The 21,819-nt window shown below is 35.4% G+C and overlaps 1 pseudogene; it reads right to left on the reverse strand.

Moving 5' to 3' along the window:
• The window catches only part of LOC124514211 (protein SCO2 homolog, mitochondrial-like), a 29,625-nt pseudogene extending 11,122 nt beyond the window's left edge, over positions 1-18,503 (reverse strand).
• Positions 18,504-21,819: the final 3,316 nt, after the last annotated feature.

The following is a 21,819-nucleotide window of genomic DNA, read 5'->3' on the forward strand; positions in this document are numbered from 1 at the left end:
ATACATTAGCCTTGATAAATGAATTAGCAAGGTAACTAAATACAAGGTAACTGTAAAAAAAAACTATTTTTTATATAGCAGCAATAAATATACAGATAATTCATTTAAAAAATGATACTCTTTACAATGACATAAAAACATTAAACACCTAGAAATAAATAAATCAAACAGAAAACTACAAGATATTATTGAGGTAAATGAAAGAAGAACTAAGTAAAAGAAGGGATATGCTATTTCTAAAGATTAGAAAATGCAATGCAAAGATATCTGTTCTCCCTAAACTGATTTATAGATTTAATGCAATCTCAATCAATATTCCACTAGCACTTCTGGGTGTCTAGGTAGCTTAGTTGGTTAAGTGTCCAACTCTTGATTTCAGCCCAGTTCATGATCTCATGGTTTATGAATTTGAGCCCTGCATTGGGCTCTGCGCTGATAGTGCAGGGCCTTCTTGGGATTCTCTCTCTCTCTCTCTCTCTCTCTCTCTCTCTCTCTCTCCCCTCCCTCCCTCCCTTAAAAATAAATAAATAAGCTTAAAGAAATTCCACTAGCACTTCTATAAATGAAAATTGATAAGGTAATTCTAAAATTTTTATGGAAAAGCAAAAGATCTAGGATAGTCAAGACAATGTGAAGATCAAAATTTGAGGATGTAAGCCACCAAATGTCAATACTGTCATAGAAGTCTAAAATTAAAGCATTATTTTATTGGCACAAAGATAGATAAATAGACCATTGAGCAGAATAGTGGGTCCAGAAATAGACCTACACATATACAGTCACTTGACTTTCAACAAAGATGTAATTTTAATGCAGTGTAATTTTAAATTATAAAGATGTAATTTTAATGTAATTTAATTTTGAGGAAAAGATTTTAAAAAGTAAATTGAAATAGATTAATTGAACTGGATTATGCACATGGAAAAAAAATATCTTGACTCCTACCTTGTACCATACACAAAAATTAATTCTGGATTGATTTAATGTATGTAGTTAGTTAAATATAGAATGCTTAAATGTAATATGCTTAAATGTGAAAAGCAAAACAGTAAGTTTTTTAAAGATGATCATACAACAAGATTTCCATGACCATGGGTTGAGGAAAGATCTCAAAAAAGGACACAGAAACACTATATAAAGGATAAACTTGACATATTGTGTGTGATTAAAAATTACAAAATTCTGTTAATCAAAAGATACTATGAAGAGAGTTGAAACTTAAGCCATAGAGGGGGAAAAGCAGTTTAAATTGCATATATCTAGCAAAGATTACTATGAAGAAATAGTAATAAAGAAATAGGAAGACAATCCAAATAAAATAGGCAAAAGACTTGAATTGGCAGTTAGGAATATATACAAATTGTTCATGTGAAAGGACATTCAACATCATTAATAGAGTTATGCACGTTATATCCACAATGACATAGCACCACCCATTCAACAGTGACTACAATGAGAAAAAAAAAAAAGAACAGATAACACCAATTGGTAGTAAGAATGTAGAATAATGAATTCTTCCACACTGCTGGGGGAATGTAAATTGGTACCCCTGCTGTGGAAAACAACTTGCAGTATCTACTGAAATTAAATACACGTAAACCTCATGTCACAGAAATTCCAATCTTAGGTATACACCTAACAGAAATGCATACATATGTTCACCAAAAACATATACAAAATGTTTATATTATCATTATTTGCAAGAGTTCCAGAATGTAAATAACCCAAATGTTCTTCAGTAAGTTGTGGTATACTTTACAATAAACACTGAAGAAAGATCCAACTACAGCTACAAGTAAAAATTTGGATCAATCTCACAGATAAAATGTTGAGCAAAAATGCCAGACTCAAAAGAGTACATACTATAAGATAATGTGTGATTCCATTTATATAAAGTTCAACAAAAACACTAATCTATGGTGATGAAGTCAGAATTGGTTACCTTTCGAGGAATAATGATTGAGACTGATTGAGAAAGGACAGGGGGAGGTTTCTGGGGTGCCGATAATAGCTTTGGTCTTAATTTACATGGTAACCTGAGTGTGTTGAATTCATAAAAATTTGTTGAGCTGTGCTCTTTATTATATAAACAGTGATCTTTAACGTATATATATTCTATCTCAATACAGAAGTTTACCATGAAGAATCCCCCCCTCCCATGTATTTTCAGTGATAAATTCATACCATTTCAAAATATCAGGCTTTTGATCCTACTTTGAAAGAACATTGCCTAGTGATAGGTTTTTATAGTTAGGCAGTTGTAAGATTATACCTACTGTATACCAGTTGTAAGATTATAAAGTTGTACTATTATAGCTATTACTTGGAAAGCAGACCACAGTTCTTTGTGTCATCTTTATTACAACCCATCTATTTAAAAAGATCCAACTAGTTATTTTATTTCTATTTATAATGGTGAATCATTCTACAGTGATATATTCTACAGTCAACTCTAAACAACACAAGATTTATCAATAGTTTGGGTCTCAGCAAACTTGTGGTGATTCTCAACTGGTCTTGGTAGCTTAAGGAAAGCTCCATTTTAGTAAGGAAGTGGTTCTGGCTTAGCTTCAAGTAGCTGAGTGAATTTATCTTGGCCTTGAAACATCAAAGGCAGTTGGGTTGAATTTGGCTGTGTGCATGTATGTTTTGTCTGCTACTATTCATTTTGGGTAACTGGGAAACAAAATTCTACTTAATTTTAGGGTCTTTAAACATATGGCTATTTTAATGAGTATAACACTGGATTATATCCTTAAAATAGCATGATTAAGGGTTTATAGAAAAATATTAAAATCTTCCAACCATGACCTTCATTACTAGCTAGTGTGTCAATGTACAATTCACAGAACTAACCACACCAGGTCCTTAAAAGTTCAATGCAGTTTGATTGAATAAATAGTAAATGAAGGACTTATGATGCCTTATTCTTTTTTTTATTTTTTTTTTGACGTTTATTTATTTTTGAGACAGAGAGAGACAGAACATGAACGGGGGAGGGTCAGAGAGAGGGAGACACAGAATCCGAAACAGGCTCCAGGCTCCGAGCTGTCAGCACAGAGCCCGACACGGGCTCGAACTCACGCACCGTGAAATCATGACCTGAGCCGAAGTCGGCCACTTAAACGACTGAGCCACCCAGGTGCCCCTGTGATGCCTTCTGATGTTAATTATTGATATATCTTCTTTAGCTGACCCTTCTATTCATAGGTAATAAAATAGGCATTATGATTCCTTGATATTCAGGTATTAAGTTGGTCATCTTAATAATAAAGTCAAGATGCGGTAATAGCACAAATGTCTTAAGGAATTGTCATTGTTATAGCTGAAAAAGTGCATTAATTACCAAATTATAAGCCCATGATGTCAAGGATCTGAAGAATAGACAAACAACATTTCCAGAACAGTGCTGTGCTGCTTGTCATTTGCTCACCGCCTCTTAGGCTAGTCTTATTAACAAAAAAAATTGGAGATTTAAAAAAAGAATTTTCAGAAATTTCAGAGAAAATGAAAACTCTAATTTCTATTTTGGTGTGATAACTAATAGAGGGTTTGTACATACTCTATGAACATGGGTCTTTTAAAAATGATGAAATTAAGAAAGTAGATAAAAAAAAGTAATAGTGGCTAGCTAGCCTGGATTTCTCTCAAAGCGGAGCTTGAATGAAGGCTTGGATGAAAGTTTATTTGGAATGTAATTTCAGGGTCCTGGGGTGAAGAGTAAGAGAAATTAATCAGGGAATTGGTTAGTGTTATCATGGTGTATCTTTTCTCATCTTTATACATTTAACCTATTCTTGTTTTTAATATTTAAAGTGAATTTCTTGGGGCGCCTGGGTAGCGCAGTCGGTTAAGCCTCCGACTTCAGCCAGGTCACGATCTCGCGGTCCGTGAGTTCGAGCCCCGCGTCAGGCTCTGGGCTGATGGCTCAGAGCCTGGAGCCTGTTTCCGATTCTGTGTCTCCCTCTCTCTCTGCCCCTCCGCCCTTCATGCTCTGTCTCTCTCTGTCCCAAAAATAAATAAACGTTGAAAAAAAAAATTAAAAAAAAAAGTGAATTTCTTATAGGCAGCTTACAGTTAGGTCTTACATTCTTATCCAATATGACAAACTCTACTTTTAAATGGGGGTGTTTGGGTACTTTAGGTTTTAGATCTTAGGTAATTAGATTTTATGTGATGATTCTTTTGTTGGATTTAACTCAACTATATTGTTGTTTGCTTTTTTAAATTCTATCTGTTCTTTTGTTTGTTTTTCTCTTTTCCTGCCGTTTTTTGGAATTAAAGAAATGATTTAATTTTATCTCTTCTGCTGGCTTAATAGAGACACTTTTTTGGTGTTATTTCAGAAGTACTTTAAGCCTTGTAGCATACCTCTTTAACTTACGACAGCCTACTTTTAAGTGATATTGTATTGCTTCATGAATAATATGATAAACTAACAAAGTTGTACTTCTATTTCTTCCCTCCAGGCCTTTATGCACTGTTGTCATATGTTTTTATTTCTATATATGTTAAAAATCTCATACTTCTTTTTTTTTTTTTTAATTTTTTTTTCAACGTTTATTTATTTTTGGGACAGAGAGAAACAGAGCATGAACGGGGGAGGGGCAGAGAGAGAGGGAGACACAGAATGGGAAACAGGCTCCAGGCTCTGAGCCATCAGCCCAGAGCCTGACGCGGGGCTCGAACTCACGGACCGCGAGATCGTGACCTGGCTGAAGTTGGACGCTTAACCGACTGCGCCACCCAGGCGCCCCAAAAAATCTCATACTTCTTGATTATTATTTTTGCTTTAAACAGTTGATTATATTTTAGAGATTTATATAAATAAAATAAAAGAAATATTTATAAACATAGTCTATATTTACCTGTGTAGTTACCTTTGTGGTGCTCTTCATTTCTTTGTGTAGATCTATGTGTTTTCCTGGTATTATTTTTCATCTGCTTAAAGGTCTTCTTTTCATATATTCTATAATGTAAGTTCAATGTTACTGAATATTTTTAGTTTTTGGAAGCCTGAAAAATCTTTACTTTGTCTTCTTTGCTGAAAATTATTTTTTTCTGAATAAAGAATTCTACATTGCCAATTATTTCTTTAGTGGTCCATCACTGTCTTCCACCTTGCATCATTTCCAAAAGGAAATCTGTTGTCATCTTGATCTTTGTTCTATTGTAGGTAATGCATTGTTTTCCTTTGGCTGCTTTTAAAGTTTCCTCTTTGTCCTTGATTTTCAAGGATTTGATTATGATGAGTCTTATAATAGTTTTCTTCATCTTTCTGATGCATGGAGTTTGTTGAGCTTCTTGGATCTGTGAATTTATAGTTTTCATCAAATTTAGAAATTTTGCTGCAAATATTTCTTCAATATTTGTTTCCTTCACAATACTTTAGAGATTAAAGTATATATATTAAGCTATGTTAGTGGTTTTATTCTTCGTGTTTCATTTTGGAGAGTTTATATTGCTGTGTACTTACGATCATCTTCGTATCTAGAATGTCAGTCTTTAAAAATATCCTTTTCTTCAAACAGAAATACAGACTCAGACAAACCCAATCAAAATCTGAATTTTTATCTTATTTTATTTTTTTGATAGAATAGAAATGCAAAGGGTCAAGAATAACTAAGACAACTTAAAGAATACAAATAATAGGAAACATTCTGTTAAATATCAAAACTTACAAATCTATTAAGTGAGTATAGTATTGGTAGAAGTATCCCAAATAGGATAGTAAAACAAATTACTGGACCTAAAAATAGGCCCAAGGATATATGAGCTTTTATCTTTAAAAAGAAAAAAGAAAGGATGGCACTGAAAAGCTGAGTAGAAGGGATAGCTTTTTCAACAAAAGGTGCTGGGGCAGTTGGATATCCATTTTGGAAAATGAAACTAGACACTTACAAATCACCATACATAAAAATCAATTATAAAATTTTATTTTAATATGTGACAGGCAAAACAGTTAATATTCTGGAAAATAAAATAGGAGAATATCTTCAGAATTTCAAAGTAGGAAACAGTTTCTTAAGGGCACAAAAGAAAGAAAAGGGGAAAAAAGGCATAAGAAGGAGAGAAGCCAATCATAGAGTATTGGAATGATACTGAATAAATAATTTAGTTTACTAAGGACACCACAAATAAAGTGAAATTCAATCCATGTAGTGAGATAATCTGTAAAAAATACAACTAAGAATACAAAAAGGACTTCTACAAAAGAAGTAACAAGAATAAAATAGAACCTCCCCCTCCCCCCCAAAAAGGCAAAAGATTTAAACTGTCAATCCACAAAGAGAAAGTTCAAAAGGCCAGTAAACATATACAAAGTGCTTAACCTTATTGGATCAAAAAAATGCAAATTACACGACAGTGAGACACCACAACATAATCATTGGAACACCAAAAATTGTGTATATGATACATAATTATATAATAAATATATATATAATTTTCGCTATTCCAGTGATAACATATATATATAATATATGTCTCTATATAAATTTAGAGATTAATATAAATAGAAACATGTATAATATTAAATATAAATATATAAAAAACATATGTATATGGCAATTTCAAATATTGGGAAGGATATGAAGGAACAAAGACATATTGCTGATGGCAAAGTAAGTTGCTACAAATATTTTGGAAAATTGTTTAGTATTATCAAGTAAATTATACATAAACAACCAAACAATACTAAACTTTAGTTTGTAAGATGCATAATCACTTGGGAAAGTAAAACATGAAAATAATATACAATAAAATTAATGTGTAAGTTTTCTCTGAGAGAGGGAGGGACAGTGCTTGGAAAAGAGATCTACAGGTAATATTTTTCTTGGCCAGGGTAGTGGTGTATATAGATGTGCTTTATATATTGATATCTCATGTCATTCGCTCTAGATATGAATATTTTACAGTAAAAATTTAAATAAAATAAATGTAGCCAATATGAAACAGAGGCAGTTATGAGCTCTGTTAAAACAAATGTTTGTGCAAGAAAGAATGTGTAATCAAAATATACTATGTGGTTCAGCTCAAAACACTTTTTGTCTTAGTATTATAATATTACTTTATAGAAACTCAGAATTTTTTTTATGTTGGTTTGCATTCTGAAACTTTACTGAATGCGTTTATTAGTTCTAAAAGATTTTTGTGGAATCTTTTCGAATTTTTGTGTATAAGATCATGTCATTTGCAAATAGAGGCCACTGTACTTCTTCCTTTTCAATTTGGGTACCTTTTATTCCTTTTTCTTGACCTAATTACTTTGGCTAAGACTTCTACTACTATGATGAATGGAAATAGTGAGAATGGACATCCTTGTCATGTTCCTGATCTTGGAGGAAAAGCTTTCAACCTTTCACCATTGAGTAAGATGTTAGTTGTGAGCTTGTATATATGGCTTTTACTATGTTGAGGTAAATTCCTTCTACATTCCCTCCTTCCCTCTGAGGAAATGTGTACATTAATTTTATTGTATATTACTTTCATGTTTGATTTTCTTGAGTAATTATGCATCTTATAAACTAAAATTTAGTCTTGTTTTGTTGTGTTTATATATAGTTTACTTGATAATACTAAAATGTTTTTTATTTTCTATACCTACTTTTTGAAAATTTTTATCATAAGATATTGAATTTTGTCATATGCTTTTTCTGCATCTATTGAGGTTATAATATGATTTTTATCTTTGATTCTATTTGTGTGGTTTATTACGTTTATCAGTTTGCATATGTTGAACCATTCTTGCATCCCAAGAATGTATCCCTCTTGATCATGACATGTATTCTTTTAATGTACTGTTATGTTTCGTTTGCTAGTATTTAGTTGAAGAGTTTTACATCTATATTCACCAGGAATATTGGTCTGAAGGTGGAGAAAGGATAATTTCTTCATAAATGGTGCTGGAAAACTGGATATCCACATGCAAAAGAATGATTGGATCGCTATCAAAAATTAACTTGAAGTGGATTAAAGACTTAACATAAGACATGAAACCATAGAACTCTTAGAAGAAAAGATAGGGAAAAAGCTCCCTAACGTTGGTCTTGCCAATGACTTTTTGGATATGTTACCAAAAGCACAAGTAACAAAAGCAAAAATTCACAAGTGGGACAATTTCAAACTATAAAGCTTCTGCACAGCAAAAGAAATAACAAAGTAAAAAAGAAACCTATGGAATGGGAGAAAATATTTTCAGATCACCTATCTGATAAGAGGTTAATATCCAAAGGAATACATATGACCCAATAGCAAAAAAAAAAAAAAAAAAAAACCTATTAAAAAATGGGCAATTGACCTGATTAGACATTTTTCCAAATAAGATATTCAAGTCATTAGTAGGCACACAAAAAGGTGCTCAACATCACTAATTGTCAGAGAAATGCAAATCATAACGACAATGAGATATCACGTCATACCTTTCGGAGTTACTATTCAAAAAGACAAGAAATAACAAGTGTTGGCAAGGAAATAGAGGAAAGAGAACGATTGTATTAGTATTGGTGGAATGTAAGCTGGTGGAGCCACTATAGAAAACAGTATGGAGGTCCCTCAAAATAGCCAAGACATGCAAAAAGAAAATCTGGTATCTATATATAAACAGTAGAATATTAGCCATAAAAAAGAAGGAAATCCTGACATTTGCAACGATGTGGATGAAGCTTGAGGGCATTATGCAAAGTGAAATAAGTCAGATAGAGAAAGACAAATACTGCTTGACCTCACTTATATGTGGAATCTGAAAAAGCTGAACTCAGAAACAGAGAGCAGATTGCTGGTTGCCAAGGGTTTGGGGGTGGGGAAAATGAGTAGATCTTGGCCAAAGGATATAAACTTCCAGTTATAAGATGAATAGGTTCTCGAGAAACTAACATACAGCATGGTGACCATAGTTAACAATACTGAATTATATACTGGACGGTTGCTAAGACAGTAGATCTTCAATGTTCTCTCAATCATCACCACAACAAAAAAGATGGTAGTTACGTGAGGTGATGGATATGTTCACTAATATTATTGTGGTAATCATTTTATAATACATACATTTAACAAATCATCACATAGTATGCCTTAAACTTACACAATGTTATATGTCAGTTATATCTCAATTAAATTGTCAAATATAATCACAGTATTTTCATTTAATAAAAAAATTGTGGTTATCTGTTTTGAGAAGGACATGGGGGAACTATGAGTTGGGGTAGTTATCTAAGAGAATTAAATCCTCTTTTTCTATGAAAGAAATCAATAGATGATGTTTAATGTTGAAAAAATATATAGAAATAGAAGCCAAATGTGTGAATGTGAAGGTAAATTGAAGAGAAAACAGTTAAGGGAATTAAAATTTGTTGCTCCCGGGAAAGATTTGGAAAAGGAGTGGGCTTAGGGAAGATACTGCTTTCTGTTTCTTGGGGAGAAGTATGGGGAAAGTGGCTAGCCTTATAGTTTAAATAAGCCTATTAAACCATGTATGTTTTATTTGATGCAAATAAGAATAAAAATAATAAGGAAAGCCATTGGTAGCACAAACAGATTGTGAGCAAATACTTTTCCGAGGACAGCACGATATAACCCCTTTGCTCCTTGAGAGTATTCAGTCAGTAAAAATAGATGGCCAGTCATGAGTAAAAACAAATAATGATTTCTTTTCAGTAGTGCAAATATACTTATGCACAAAACACAAAAACTAATAATTCATGCTAAATTAAGTAGGCATGTATACACACACATATGCAAGACACATGCATAGTATATTTCTTATTTTATCTTAATTCTTATTTTTTAATTTGAATACTAGAAGTTGCCTTCCTGTAAGGGACTAGTTCAACTTGGACCAAACTCCAATGCCAGAGTTTGTGGCAGTTCAAAGCTGCCCCATGAATCAGCCCTTTACTTCTTTTACAATGCTTTATTTGTATGTAAAGTTTATTCCCTTTCAGTGTTTTCCTCCAAAAAGCCAATCATACTCCAAATTCCTGAGCTTTGAAACCTCATTGAGGAAAAGAGAAGTCATAATAAATGATATCATCTCCCCCCCACTCCTTACTTGGTCTTCTGCCCTCTCGCTGGCTCTCCTTCTGCTTCAGTGCTTGCCAAAGGCCAGCTGCCTTCTGCCTGACCTTCCTCCTGGTCTGGAAGTCCCTGTAAAAGTGTCGTGCAATCGCTCTAGACAACTCCTACTCTTGGGGTGGGGGGGGGGCGCTGTGAGTGGGGTGTGTGGTTCTTGCCAGTTTGGCCTGCCTTCTTAACCTCCTGGGAATTCTGGTACATAAATTTGCTCCATCTTAACAGATATGTAAATATATTATTTATTTATTTATACCTCCAAGGTATAAGACTCAAAATTTCCTTGTTCTTACTGACACTCCATATATCTCATTAATTTTTTTTACCAATCTGAAGGGTAAAATATTTGTGTCTTTTTGGCTTAATGTACACTTTTTGATACTTAGTAAGGCTGAGTATCTTTTTAAATATATTTATTGTATTTCTTTTTCTGTGAATGACTTGCTTATAACCTGTGCTCATATTTCCATTGTGTTGTTTTCTTTTTCTTACATAAATATAGAAATAGGAACTCCTTATAGATTTTGATTAAAACTTTGCCTATTGTATGCATTGCAAATATATATATATATTTTTCTTTTCTGTCATTTAACTTTTGTTGTAGAGTGTTTTCTTGAATAAAAGTTTTAAATTTTTAAGTAGTATTGGTGGTCTTTCCTTCTATGTTTCTTGGCTTGCTTTTGATATTCTTGCTAACCTCGGGGTGATGGTAAAAGTTATACTATATTTAGTGCTACTAATGTTATAGTTTTAGGGTTTACATCTTTAATTCACCTGGAATATATTTATTTGTTCACATTTCTATGCTGTAAAATAAGAACAACTTTTTCCCAGATGTTTGGCCAGCTGACTCAGCGATTGTTTACTGAATAGTCAATCCTTGCCCCTGATTTGAAAAGTTCTCTATGTCATGTATTAAATTTATATATGTGTGTATGGGTGAGTTTACACATGTACATCTGTTTCTGTCCTTTCTATTTTACCTGTTAACCTCACAGGATTTTAGTGGAACTAGAAGAGAAATGGAAATTACCCAGAGATCCTGAGAAGATGGAAAAAGGCACGAGAGAGGAGAGGCGAGATGTTTCAGGGTAGACATTTAATTAAAAAAAATATATATATACATACATATATACATATGTATATATATGTTGAACTATGTGAATGTGTTACAAATTCAAAAGTTAAACTAAAAATATAAACTGCACAGTCAGTTAAAGTTCTGGTATTGCTTTGGTTTTTTTGTTTCCCCATTGTTTACTTTTATTTTAAATTTCTTCTTGATTACTTTAGAATTATTCTTTTATTTATTTTCTTGTAATAAAATTGCCTTTAATCACTTGAAAATTATTTAGCATATTTTTAAACTGACAATTCATCAATTTTTTAGTGGATAATGATTTGCATTCATAAATGAACTAGTTTCTGTGAGCGCAGAAAATGGTATGTATAATGTGCTTCCGGCTCAGAGGAAACTTGTGATCAGATTAGGCATGTAACTTATATTCATACAACTAGAATTATTCCTTTAAATGGTGTGTGTGTGTGTGTGTGTGTGTGTGTGGTGGGGGTGTGGATGTGGTGTGGGTATGTCTGTGTCTGTGTTACTATATTGCATTTGAGAGTAGGAAGTTAAATATATATTTTCAAAAATAATTGTTTATATTTCTGATGTTCTACCCATTAATAACTCACTAATTTTAATGGAATGGAAGATTTTTATGGTAGTTTACTTGGCATAGTTGAGAAAAAAAAATGTGGCTGGAATTATTCACTATGGCTTTGGCTTGCATATATACTTGGTTCATTTGCATATTGCCTCAAGGGAATTAATATTTGACTACATGAAGTTTGACCCAGCCCACATGGGCCATCTGGGAGAGGAGTTTCACTAGTCAGTTACTCAGTGACTGAAATGTGAGAAAAGATTGAAAGCCAAGGATAGCTTTCTTTTGAGTCTCTTACATGGATATGATCCAGACTGAAGAATCTTTACACATATGCAGTGAATTCTGCTATTACAAATAATAATGGCTTTCATGGTTTTAGAATTGCCTTTGGGTTCTGCATGTAGTTCATGATATTCCATTTTATACTATTTTGTATTTAATGAAAATTTAATTTGAGGCGAGCCTGGGTGCCTCAGTCGGTTAGGCATCCAACTCCTGGATCATGATGTCATGATCTTATGGTTCCTGAGTTAGAGCCCCCCATCAGCCTCTGCACTGACAGCACAGAGCCTGCTTGGGATTCTCTTTCTCCCCCTCTGTTTGCCCCTCCCCTGCTTGTTTTAAATCTTCCTGACTTCAGTGATGCATATTCTTTCTATACCTACTAGCATGTGGGCATGACTTCTGACATTCTTTTTGTCTTATTTGTCCAACTAAGAGTGCAAGTTTTAGGCTGTGATCTCCTTATGGCTGGTATATATTTACATAAATCATTTCCCTTTCTGCTTGATTTAGCTGATATCTAGTTTTTCTGTTGATAATGGGCATTGCAGACAATTAAAATTCTGTGATATAGGGCAAGAGCAGATCTCAGATTACTCTAATTTTTTTTTTTTTAGCTACCTCAACATTTATGTAGTATTGATTTAGTGGCAAAACTACTAAATGTTTGACATATTTTTTAAATATTGTTACTAACCCTTTTCTACATTACTTTTTGTTTGTTTGCTTGTTTCCCTATACTAAACACTGTTTACTAGAGCAATGGGTGACATCTTGCTCTTCTCCTTATGCTAGGTGGGCCTGTCCTCCTGGGGAAAGAGGAAGAGCAGCCCACCTCTTAGAGGGTATTCAGAGTATACTTCTGCCTTTTCCCAGCCCCAGGCAGTGATGTTGAGGTGTGGACTAGGTGGAGAGAATGTGCAGCTATGTCATTTATTCCTCAACTGACTGTCAATTGTGATGGGAGAACTTCTGTACCAGTAGGACCCAGACAGCTTCTCAGGTGTGCAGGCTCATGGCAAACCTTTGATATATCACTAGAATTATTTCTGTCAGTACGTCTTGATGTGCCTAAGAGAACCCTCCCAAACTCTTCCTGTCTTTTCTCCAAGGTGTGGATAACTAGACCACTTGATATTCTACCTCTGATTACCATTTGCTTTATTTGTATGTGGATTATTTACTTTTATTAGCATCAGTGGGAATCCTGCTGCCAGGAACTCTGGGAGTAGAGCATAAGCAATTCTGTCTCTGTTTTGACTTCCTTCTATTTGGGCAAACTCCAACCACAGTTGGTTCACCTCATTTTTGGAAATGTATCTTGGTGCAAATTCCTCCGTCTTAATTTATCTGTCTCTCCATAATTCCGGGTGAACTCTCTGTCCACATTCCTCTGAAGCCAGTGGCTTCTCCCACTCCATTAATGCTGGACCCTGACGACATCACTTCCTCTGGGTGTGTATCCAGTCCCTGAGCAACACTGCCTGCCAGCACCACTGCGGTAGCCCAGATCGCAGCTCCTCCTTCCAGAATTGTTGTCACTGCCTTTAGAATGTTCTCCTCTTCCCCCTTTGCTTTCTTCTTTGTCGCATCTTCCTAACACATTATTTTTCCTAAAATATTTCTTCCATTATGTTACTTTCCAATGACCATAATTGTTCTTGGTTACTCATCAAATATAAAACAAGTTCTTGGGGCACCAGGTGGCTCAGTTGGTTCAACTTCTGACTCTGGATTTTCAGCTCATGGTTGGTGGGATTAAGCCCTCTGCTGAGCATGGAGCCTGCTTGGGATTCTCTCTCTCTCTTTTTCTCTGTCTCTCTGTCTCTCTGTCTCTCTCTCTCTCTCTCTCCCCCCCCAAAATAAATACATAAACATTAAAACAAACAAACAAATAAGCTCTTGTGCATCAAGGCTTGCCATGACGTCTGTGCTCCAGTCAGTCTAAACTCTGTAGTGCTCCCCAACCTCTCTGCAGCCACCTGTTATCTTTAAGCCGTCTTACATTTTATTAAGATAAATCCCATTCTGCTCAAGTTTTAGCCTACTCACATCTCCTCTGTGAAATCTTCTTTAATAATTAAATCTTCATCCCACAACCTTTTCTATCTCAATTCTAAGAGCAAATTGAGAGTCTGTAACACATAATTTAACCCTTTTAGCTTCCTATGGTTATTTCATTCTGTATAGGTTAGGAGGTACACTTGGCTACTTATAAGAGACCTGATTATGGTGGCCTGAATATGACAGATACTCGTTCTCATGTAATGAGGTGTCAGGAGGTAGGGAGTTCACAGTTGCTACAGTGGCCCCTTGTGGCTTTCCGTTCTTCAGTTCCTCAGGTCTGGTCCACAACTTGAAAACATACAAAATGCTGCAGTAGCTCAGTCAAGAGGAAAGAAGTGGAGTAGGTGGTCAGCCTATTTTGAAAAGCTTTTCTGGAAGTGGTACCCATTGAAAGGTCACCATCTTCTGCAAGGGAAATGTAATCTTTGAGACATTCACATCACTGCTCCCCCAAATCTAGGGATACTGTTAATAGGGAATGAAGGAAGATGGCTACTGTGGGCCCCTCTCAGTCCATGTGATGCATGCATAAATGTGAGGCTCCCCATTCACTGCAGCTGCAGGGACACAGCAAGTGTCTGCTTTGCTTTCCTGATCAGTGGTGACATAAGTAAACTGTAAATGTTTGACAAATCGGGATGTTCCCTGCAGTCAGGAAGACGATTTCTTCTTTACTTTGTCTCATACTCATCACTCTCATATAAGAAATATGTACAAAGAGATAAAAAATTTTAAACAACTACAGAAGATAAAAATAAATGTGAAACTTGTTCATTTGTGAACACTGTTTTGTTCTGTTGAAGAAAACAATTATATAAGTGTAGCTGGATTATGATGCTTACACTACTGGGTTAGAATATTCAACAAATGTCTAGTAATTACTCTTCACCATGGCACACACTTCTGGGTCTACGTGACATGCAGATTTTTTTGACATTCACCTTAAATTTGCGGACTTTGGGGGCAATTAATCCAGTGGTTTGTCTAACCCGAGTAAACTGGCTTTGCATTCTTCCCAGAATTTAAACAAAGAATATGCATGATAAATATTTGCTATTTGTGATGCTGTTGTGGGTGGTCATTAGGAGCTTCAACTGAAGGGTGTTTTCCTACCTTTGTCAGACACAAAGCAAGCCTCCTTTTGTCTCCTGATCACAGCTCTAATTTTCCCAGCTGGGTGAATGCACCAAGTTGAGAATCTGAGAGGCCTTAACATTAGCAAAATCTACAAAGCGCCAGAGGGGCACAAAACCTGCGTAGGACACAGTTCGCTCTCCAGGCTTGGCGGTGCGGTTGCCACAGCTACCAAAGCTGCTGATTTCTCTGCTTTGTGTTCACGTGGGAAGAGAAGCTTTCAAGGTGACAGTGGCTTCATTATATAACCGACACTGCAATTCATTTGCTTTAATATTCGCATTTTAATCTACGGTGCCTCGTCCTAAATAGGACTTTTCCTTGGGAATACTGTTCAGTGGGGGATGGGTGGACAAAGTTTTATACAATCAGGATGGACAGATCATAAGGTGAATGAATCTGTAATTATAATTTTTCCCTGGACTTTGCGACCATTCATCCCGTGGCTTGAACCGATATTAGGGAGTTATTAGCTGCATTGCTGCATCCTCCACAAAGAGAATACAAAAACCACTGATTCACATACATACACATTATATGCGCCAGTTTTCAAATAGCAATTAAGATGAAATCACATCAGCCTGTCCTTGGTGAAGTTTAAGTAGATATCCATGTATAATTAACTTAAGAGTCATTCTGAAGCCTTGAAGTTCTTCCACCCTTTATTTAATGATCTTTAAGCACTATGTGTAAAATAATAATTGCAGATGAGTAGGCTTCGCTTAAAACCAAGTCATATACATAATATAATTGACATATGACCTTCTCTAGGGGAAATTGCATACTGACAGATATATAAGAATGTGCTTAACAGTGGGTTTACCATTTATATATTTCTATTTCTTTTCATAAATATATATTATCAATGATAAAGAGGTCTCTAAATTCCTTCCACTGTCTTGTCTCCAATCTCAGTTTGAAAAAAGAATGTGAGTTTTGCCCTTTTTTTTAATGGAATGGCATTATCAACAGCAAAACACTGAGTGGTTTTTTTGTTTGTTTTGTTTAGGTTAAGAAAGGGCAGCTGAAGCACTGTTTATGAAATTTAGTTAATTTTTCCTTGCTAAAAGAAGGCTCCCTTGGGGTGCTTGGGTGGCTCAGCCGGTTGAGTGTCTGACTCTGGACTTCAGCCCAGGTCATGATCCCAGGGTTGTGGGGTTGAGCCCTCTGTCAGGCTCCATGATGAATGTGAAGCCTGCTTGAGATTCTCTCTCTCTCCCTCTCTCTCTCCCTCTCTCTCTCCCTCTATCTCTCTCTCTATATCTCTCTCTATCTCTATCTCTATCTCTCTCTCTCCCTCTGTCCCTCTCCCTGCTCATGCACTCTCTTAAATAAATTTTAAAAATAATAATAAAAAAGAAGACTCCCTTGACCACCATTTGCAGTTCATTAGCACCTTCTATCAGGCCTTGGGTGGGAAGACAACAATTTTTTGGGGCACTCATTGTGTTTTTCTCTCACTTTGTATATATTGTCTCTTTTAATATAGCACTATTAAGTATTATTATTATGTTGTTTATTGTGCTCACTTTTAAGTATTACTAATTTGTTTTATAGATGAGGCTAAGGAGAGGATTTTTTCATATCCACCATCGCAAAGCCAATAAGTAACAGAGATATAGTGGTCTTTCTCATAGAGACACAGGTCTGTCTAATCCCCAAACCCATATTCTTTTTATCAATTTGGGGAGACAAACCCTGACAGGATGACTTCAGATTTGGAGAGATGGTATGATATAATTCTCCTTTGTTTTAGTTTCTAGTAATCATTGAATTACCTTTAAGAAATTTGATATAAACGTTGTTAAATATGATCTATATACTGGGTGCCAGGTTTCATCCCCTGCAACCATGTCCCCTGTCTTGCCACAGGGACCTCCAGGTTTTTGGAGAGGTTTTGGGTCCAGGGAAGCAAAATTTAACCCCAGTTTCAATGGTGTGTCATGTGACGCAGGTGGAGCCAATCATCTTTCTGTTCCTCTGGTACAATGATTAGTTCAACAACTGAGCATGCAACCTTAGTTTGTCTAATCAGTATGAGTCCCAAGACTTAGTTTGGAATGCCGGGGGAAAGGCACTTCTGTTCATTTAGATAAAATAGGATTCTATTTCCCAGCCCCCACTGACTTCAGATTAGGGCATACAACTTAACTGCGGTCAATGATATATAAGAAGAAGTAGTGTGTGGCATGTCTAAGTTGGAGCTTTAAGTGCCCGCATAGTGTTTGCACCATGCCTGCCCCCTCATATAGTACTGGCAGCGTCCCACATCAGGGTTGCTCTATCAGCCTGGGTCCTGGAATATGGACTGTGTGAAACAGAGCCACAGTTGACCTATAATGGAAATGACTAGTAAATGAAAAATACTTTTTTTTTGTTGATGTGAGACATTGAAATGTGGGAGTTGTTTTTTTCTGCAGCATAACTTAGCATAAATGGTAGGGTATGGAGGTGAGGCTTGGAAGAGCTGCAGCCATTTTTGCCTCATGAGGCAGCCTAATGGCAAAGCTGACATAAGAAGGAAGCAGAGTCCAGGAAATCATAGAGAAAGGCAGATGGAATTCTGATGATGTCACATACCCTTGGCTCATGGCTGTAGTCATGCATCCCTACAGCTGACTTTTTTATTTAAGTGAATCAATATATTTGCTTAAGCTAATTTTAGTTCAGTTTTCTGCTACTTGCAGCCAAAGCAAACAAATTGCTTTATGTATCATACCATAAATTCCACTTCGTTTTCCTACAACAGACATCTGAAGTAACCTTGAAGCCAGCCCAAGTAATTTAGGTTATAAGGTCCTAAAAGTCACTAGCCAGATCACTGATGACAAAGGAAGAAAACCACTCAAGAGGCAAGACATAAAAATAGGTGGATGCCAAATAAGAACTATGTAAGACTACTATACAACTAATAAGATTCAAATGATTTCTTCAAGGATAAGTGAAGAATTTACACTTTTCAAAACAATACTTGTTTGAAAATATATAAACAAAGATTTCTGAAGAGAAGGGTTGGGGGAAAGCACAAGGAGTCATGATGTGATAAAGGGTCTAAAATACTGGATTTTTTCCCCTGATTAATCATTGCAGTTTTTTTCACTAGAAAATAATTGGAATTAAGAAAACTATGACAAACAGGTTGTAGATAACAACAAATAGAACCTATAACGCTTGCAAAATTGTGAGGTTTCCTTTAAGAGTAAGTACCTTGTTCTCAATTGTTGCTACTTCTCGCTGAATTCCCTGAATTGGCAGAATGGACTCAGAACGGGGTCTCACCATGGCCAATATTTCTATTCCAGCAGAGGTAGTTACTTACTAAGATCAGAACACTTTCTTCCTTTGAAACATCATCAGCTTATGGAATAAACTTTCTGTGTCTACCCCCAAAATGTGAGTAGACATTTGAAAGCAGTAGAGTTGGGTAGTAGTTCTCTACCCATCTAGAGAACCAAAACCAAGAAGTAAACGGTGATATTCTTAGTGAAGGATAATGTGCCAGGAAAACAATAACCATGAAATTTTAAAATATAATACCTTTGAATAGTCTCTGTGTACTGAAGTTTGTATTTAATTTTTCATTTTGTTTTCTTTAACAAAATAGAATAGGGAGTATTTTTACATGATTAAATATATAATGCAAAGTGCAGTAAAAAGGTTATCTATCACTTTAACCCTCATCAGCCCCACTTTTTTCTGTCACCAGCAGGTCACCATATTATTAATTACTGAGTATTCTTCCAGAATGTCTTTATGCAAGACCAAGGAAATGCAGATATATATTATTTCCACTCTTTCTTCCATAAAATGTAGCACACTATAGACTGCTCTGTATTTTTCTATTTTCACCTAACTATACCTCTTGAAGATCTTTTCTTACCCATACTTCAAGTGCTTTGCCTTTTTTTTCTTATAGTTTTATAGTATTTCTCATGGCATGCATGTACAGTAATCTATTTAAGCAGTTCCTTAATGATGGGAAGCTGGATTACTTCCAATTTTTACTGGTATACACAGTGCTTTTGATAAATAACCTTTACATATGTTGCTTCATACATGTTCATTGCTTATTTTCAGAGAATTAAAATAAAGCCAAACCCTAAAAATAGAGTCATCCTCAATTTTGGCAAGCTTCTAAATCTGAGGGCTCACTTGGGTTATTTTTTACTACCTAAAGTTACTAATTTAGTTTTCACTCTCAAGCTCATTTAGCCAAGAAAAGTGGCTTTCATTTGTAAATAAATACAAGCTACCTATACACTTGGAAAGAAGGGGAAATGTGTCATATATATCCATAGGGCTATCCTAGGACCTCTGCAGAAATACTGCTTCCCAGAAATATGATAGGAGAAAGGGTCATTTCCATAAGAGTTACTAAATAACACATTTACTAGGAAAATCTTGGCTTTCTTTTCTTAGCCTCCATATTTAACTCTGAGGATTTATCCTCTAAATTGACTCACGTGTATCTCTTCCCTTATATTTCTTTTCTCATCAGCTACATTCTCCAAAATGGTTGCTCTGTACCAATGCTCTTTTTATTCCAACCTGTGTACATTGTTGCTGATGTATCACTTGAAAATAGCCCACTTATTATATAATACCTATATCAATTCTTCTTTTTTGTTGTTTCTGTTGTTTTCTCAAGGAATTCTTTGGGTAATTATTTTAACAGAATTTGGTTTTTGATGATCGATTCTCCTCCCAACCCCCACTCCCAAGCACCCAATAGTAAATTTAAAATATGGGTAAGATTTTGTGGGGTTCTTGTTTGTTTGTTTCCTTTGATTTCTTCCTTCTTAATCACAAACTGCTGGAATATTAATGTTGGAATATTCATTAAATCAACATTTAAAACTAATATATTTTTACAAGTTAATATCTATACAGGAAGCCAATATTTCCAACTCTACCCACCGTCTGATCTCTGCACATCTCTCTTACAGAACAATGGCTTACTTGAGTCACGTTTCCTGGTTTCAGTTGTTGGGATCATCACCAGCTTTTCTCAGTGACTCCACTATTCAGACCATGCCCTCTACTGGATTTTGTTTGTTTATTTGTTTGTTTTTGGAATCTGTGGTTCATGCCTTCAGGAATGCTTTGAAAAGTATGAGTGGAGAATGGGAGGTACATACTTACTTTCTTTTCACAGCCATGCTATTATTTATTTCATTGCTTGATTCATTACCATCTTTTTTTTCTTTCTTACTGCTTATATTTTTTCTCCTTAATGTATAAATTCCTGTCCTTCATGGGTCTCTGTGCAAGTAGTTTTCCGTCCACTGCCTTTATCTGCCTTCCCATATCCTGAAAGCAAATTTCTCCAAAATGTAAAAGACCTACTAGTACACTGGGAATAGTTTATTGGTTTAGTTTGTTTAATTATAGTCAGAGGTAAGTCAGTATCACTACAATTTAATTCATAAAAAAATTGATATTTAGGTTGGTTTAGGATGGTTCTAAATAATTCTTAGTCATTTGTGGGGTGCATGGGTGGTTCAGTTGGTTAAACGTCCAACTGTTGATTTTGGCTCAGGTCATGATCTCAAGGTTCATGGGTTCCAGCCCCACATTGGGCTCTGTGTTGATGGTGCAGAGTCTGCTTGGGATCCTCTCTCTCCCTCTCCCTCTGTGCTTCCCCTGCTTGTGCTGTCTCTCTCTAAAAATAAATAAACTAAAAAAAAATAATTCTTAGTCATTTGCTAGCTGTTCCTCTTTAATAAGTTAAGAGAACTGATTTTGTATTTGTGTAGTTTGTGTACATGTTTATTTAACAGTCACAAAGGTACAGTCTCACCCAGATATATAGATTTCATGTTTTTACAGGGCTCCGAAAGGTAACACTATTGGCTTATGAATTCAAACTTATTTTCTGATATAAGTGAGAAAAAAACAAGGACATGATTTTTCCAGTGGTTATGGTTACTTCATGATGATTAATCCTCCAAAATATTATTATTTGGACAACGGGATTTTGAAGAGAACAAAAGGCAGAAAAATAAAAAAGAAAATATTCAGCAACAAAGAGAGAGGAAATTATGTTTCACCAGATTGCAGGACTCAAATTGTGGTTAAACTGATGGCCTGCCTGATATTCTAAGGCTGATTACTCCCTCCCCAGGGGGATATTACAAACAAGGATTTACTATCAAAATATTTTTTATTTGTCTGAGAACTAATTTGCCAAGCCTGGAGATCAGAGGAAGAGGCAGATGGGAAAAGCAACCTGCTCCTCTGCCTTTAAGAAATCAGCCGTGGGGAGAACACGACCAGGGGGATGGAAATGTCACTCGAGCCCTGAAGCTCCATAAATACCAGGGAAGAAGACAATACCAGTCTCCGAGCCCATAGCTCACAAAGCCCCTCTCTCTTCCAGCAGGTATGAAACATTAATGACCATTCCTATAATGAGGGGCAAGAACGGCTCTTGGCAGTAGAGCTGCCCAGTCATGTGGGTAGTGTTGGATTTTCAACAGCACGTTCGCTACTTTTTTTCCCTGTTCCTTTTATCCCTCTGAGAATCTTCAGCCTGAAGGTAATGAAGTGCTTCCTTTATCACTCTGTATCATTGAAATATTTATCTGATTATTTGAAT

Source organism: Lynx rufus, unplaced genomic scaffold (assembly GCF_022079265.1).
Source record: "Lynx rufus isolate CCGP_SWC_20201006 ecotype Redwood Valley unplaced genomic scaffold, mLynRuf1.p SCAF_2, whole genome shotgun sequence".
Lineage (NCBI taxonomy): Eukaryota > Metazoa > Chordata > Mammalia > Carnivora > Felidae > Lynx > Lynx rufus.